We start from the raw sequence: 4,686 nt of genomic DNA on the forward strand, positions 1-4,686 counted from the left end.
ATCAAATGAGCAAATTTGTGTCATTGATCGTGTGAACTCGTTTTTGGACGGTAACCACACAAAGAGTCTTTTGTTTTTAAATATGAGTTTTATAATTTAATTAGAAATAATACATGTTTAACAGCCTAAATATTAAATATTTAAGGTATCTATCCCTGCAGCCGGAACCAGAAGAGATCTGTCATCATTTGCCATAAATGGGCATGTAAGTGTGACGCATTTGTTCAGCTGGGTTTTTATTGGCTGTGACTTTATCGCAGAACTCGCTGTGATTGGACAATCGTTTAACCCATATAAACTGGCGCTTCATGTTACAAAGTATGGTTTGGTGTTGTTATTACATTAGTTATACATTAAGCTAACTATAAAGTGTCTCTATAATGTGAGAAATTACTCCTTTACCGAGATCCTAACCCTAACCCTAAGCATGTCTGCACATTTCAATGAACTACAGAACAATGCTTCCTGTTCCACTGATAGAATGACAGAGATGTGTGGGTAATGTAGTATAAAACGTTTAGTAATAAAACAATAAATGTTAAATAAATTATATATTTAATGGACAACTGGATATCTAAATTTGTTCATTATGCAAACCTTTATGACATATATGAGGGACAGGCTGACATTTGATATTTTACTGTGAGCACTTTAAAAATAACCTTTATGCCAGCTTTCCATATATATCTGAAAACTGTGGCCAACATTATTTATTATACATAGCATAAGCAGTCGTCCTGCCGATTTTCTCTTTGATACACTAACCGGACTTCGAGTTACAGCCATTTGAAATGTGCATTTGTTTGCTCTTCTGGGGGCCATTGCTGGGCCATACAATCTACACAGATCTACACACACTATTACTATTACACAAGGGTAATGCACCATTCAGTAAAACAACAAAAAAACAGTGCCAACATTTCCTTTTCACCCCCTCTGATTGCTGCTTACAGTATATGCCTGACATCAGTGATATATGCTTTCATTCGAAAAGCAGTTGTAGATGTACTAGAATGATCAACATGGATCATCTTCAATTAAGCTTTAAGTATTTATAGCAAGATAGCCACTGCAGCCTCTTGTTATTCACATAGCTTCCTTTTATTTCACTGCAAACTGGCATACATGCAAGTATGTGCAACTTTTGTTGCATTGTTGTCCCAAATATCATTAACCAGATCTACATTTTTTTATGTCCCAAGTAAAAGAATCGTGTTCTTCTTCCTCGTCTAAACAGTTTGTTCAGTTGAAGAACAGAAGAACAGAAGATGCGATCACTGATGTGGTGTAGCTTTTTCTCAACCAGAAGAAGAAGTCTCAACATCCCACTGTCAGGCGTTCTCCAGTCCTGGTCTGAAAGTAAAACAGAAAACACAAACCATTCAAATGAAGTTGTTTAATGGACAGTCGGGTCAGCTTATGTTCTGCATGATTTAAAGCAGTGATGGTTTACTCTGGCCCTCAGCGTCCACTGTCCTGCAGATTTAGCTCCGAACTCAAACCCTCCTGCCTATTGTCTAGAAGTAAACCTGAAGACTTTGGTTAAAATTTTCAGATGTGCTCGATTAGGGTTGGAGGTTAACTCTTAATTAACCTCAAAAAGTAGAATGCAAAGGGCCAGAGTTGCCTGTTCCTTACATAAATTTACAAAGCAGCAGTCAGTACATTATATAATATACACATTGAAGTATTATATATATATATATATATATATATATATATATATATATTGGAGCACATAATATAAGCTAAGTACTGAACAAAAACTGTTTTACCCATCTCAACAGCAACCTATTTTAAAAGATCTTTAAGAAAGGCATTGTCTCTTTTGAGCCTATGCCAGTGATGCTTGATTTCTTTCCAGACAACATACTCTTCTGTCACTTGTTTCAAGAGCTTCACATGATCAAAAACCAAGTGAAAACCTGTACAATGTAAAATTGTCAACATCAAATTATGTACTACATTTTACAGCATTGTTTCAATTCAAGACATACCAATGGACTCGCGCACTTTTCTGTCTTCTTTGGGCACCAGATGTTCCTTCCTCACCCGAAACAAAGGACTTATTTGATTAGCTTGCGTTGATATAAGGACTGGTCTTCCTTCTCTGCTGTAAAACAAGAAAGTCTCGACTTACTCTATGTGCAATTACTATTGTTCCTGAAACATAAATTAAGACAGTATTAAATAAGTTAATTTACCATATGATTCAGGAGAGAACATTTGATGAGTAAATACTGATTGCAATATTCTAGAAACTTCACCTGGGAAGGGCTGATCACGGCAAGATTCGCTGCGACTCACTAGTAGCTCTTGTAATGGTTGGCTCTTAAAAGAGCTGTTGAGTTTGATATTGTAGAGCTTTAAAAAAAGGACTAAGTAATCCTGCAAAACAGAAAGGAAGGTAATTTTTAATACATTACTTGCAAATAGTCAGTTTATAACTGTAGGATATGTTTTCTGTAAAGAGTGTTGCATAATTAAATGTTAAAAGCATTTTTATTTTATAAGTTCACTGATATGTGGGCATTTCTATGAATAAAAGTATGTCTTTAATAGCAAGCAATAATCATATGAAAATGATTTACATGCAAACGGGACAGTTATCAGCAGTGTAACTGATCTGATTATGACAAAATAATCAAGTATCTGATGTCATGTGACAAGTCACATAAGCTTTTCCACTCTTGCAAACAGAGGTAGGTTATGAGGTGTGGAGAGACATCATGTATCACTGGAACATAAACAGACGGGTACCAATTTGCAATTAATATAAACTTTCTGACAGTGTGTGTGACATCCGTCAACTTTCCAAGAAGTGGCGCAACTGATTTACAAATATGGCGATAAATATGTACAGGAATTGAGGCAGTAGCCAGTGACAGCACTAGGAGTAAAAGCTGCAAGATTGTGTACGAGTATACAAATATGTACGAGTATCATACGAATTTGACAACTTGTTAAATCTTGTGAATTATTAAGACTTTCAGACTATGTTTGTACTGATTGGGCTATGGGTTTTGTGAGAAAAGTTTTAAGAAACAACAAATGCTTGATAAAATGTTTGATTTAGGGTTAAAACCAACGCATACATACCATTGTGAATATTTGCCTTTGCAGCTGTCCGTCTCCTCCGTTTACTTCTCCTCAAACAATAATGGGCTGACTGAGTCCGAAAGGCCCTTTTGGTCTTTTCAGCTGAAAAAAGAGAAAAGAAAATATCATTATGTATAATATATAGGATTATTTAAAGGAAAAAATGTACTGATTTACCCTACAAATGTTGGATGTTACATTATAAAGCATTAAAAGCATGGCAAGTGTTGTGGTTAATATGCATTTACAACAAATATCACTTTAAAACTATCAATACAGAGGTAAAAGCATGGTAAGTTTTGTGGTTACTGTCCTTTTACCACACCCTATCACAGTAAAACTAGGGTTATTGTGGTAAAAGCATGGTAAGTGTTGTGGTTACTGTGCATTTACAATAAGTATCACATTAAAACTACCAATATTGTGGTAAAAGCATAGTAAGTTTTGTGATTACTGTCTTTTTACTACACTTATCACAGTAAAACTAATGTTACTGTGGTAAAAGCATGGTAAGTGTTGTTTTTACTGTGCTTCTACTACAAATACAACTTTGGAACTAATTGTACTATTTTTAATCTGATATGAATATCTAAGCCTATAGCACGTCACGTGACAGGCGGTGTTTAATCATATATTTTGAATTAGAAAGCAATGAAACAACAAGATATAATGGCAGATTAATATCGACAAACAGAAAAGACATTATATCACACATTATTAGACAGCGTATTTAGGTATTTATTTACTAGGCTACTTACCAACAGCTGACACACGTGAACTGATGCCAAATATCGCGATGTGTTCGGAACGAGACTTCTTCAGCGCGATTTCCTACTAATAAAATATCATTTTAAAAATATCAATAAACAGCAAAGCAATCCAGCTTCCCTGGCAATAAGACCGAAATAATAACATTAAAAAAATACATAAACCATGATAAGATCTCGTGAATAAATGTTGATTAAACAGCTTCTCTGCTGCAGCCGACAGGCAGAAATAATCGAGCTGTGATCACGAAAGACGAAAAATAACGAAATAAACGTGTCTGTGCCACGAATCAATAGATTAAATTACGTGACCATATCACGAACGTTGGAGTTATCCGTGGTCTCACCACAGACTCAATCCGTGCTCCTATCACAGATTTTAGATCTGACTATAGCCAAGCGAGCAATAGGTGTAAAACGCCATCAAACTGGATTTTATGATGACAGGACAAGACAAAATTGCAACACAGTCGACATAAAGCTTTCAAGTGTCTAAACAAGTGAGCAACATCACACCATCCAGTGAGTGAGGTCAGGTTGTTGAGGTCCGTGGTGCCATCACGGGACTTCAGTTAGGCTAACAGAATCAGACTGAATTTTTATGATGGCTGGACAATGCAATAGCTACAATAACAGAGAGGTTAAAGTCTTTATGGTATTTGGTGTTGGAAAATAAATAAATACTTAAAATGTTGTGTTTCCAAATGAGAAAGCACGTCCATTGAGTGAGATCTGTTCTCTGTCATTGAAACGGGTATCCGTGTGTGGACCACGGAAGATGAGTGTCATTGACTTGCGCGTTGGAGTTATCCGTGGTCTC

The 4,686-nt window shown here is 35.8% G+C and overlaps 1 long non-coding RNA gene across 3 annotated transcripts; it reads right to left on the reverse strand.

The window, feature by feature from the left end:
* Positions 1 to 1,215: 1,215 nt before the first annotated feature.
* Positions 1,216 to 3,934, reverse strand: LOC307171441. 3 transcript variants are annotated; one of them, XR_013823553.1, is made up of 5 exons: positions 3,858 to 3,934; positions 3,100 to 3,201; positions 2,268 to 2,388; positions 2,014 to 2,113; positions 1,216 to 1,353 (listed from the first exon to the last, which is right to left on the reverse strand). It is a non-coding gene; the product is annotated as an uncharacterized lncRNA (long non-coding RNA). The 3 variants fall into 3 exon arrangements; XR_013823554.1 differs by lacking the exon at positions 1,216 to 1,353 and having other exon boundaries at positions 2,004 to 2,110; XR_013823555.1 differs by lacking the exon at positions 1,216 to 1,353 and having other exon boundaries at positions 2,004 to 2,113.
* Between the last annotated feature and the right edge of the window lie 752 nt (positions 3,935 to 4,686).

Source organism: Squalius cephalus, assembly GCF_949319135.1.
Source record: "Squalius cephalus genome assembly, chromosome: 14".
NCBI classification, from domain to species: Eukaryota; Metazoa; Chordata; class Actinopteri; order Cypriniformes; family Leuciscidae; genus Squalius; species Squalius cephalus.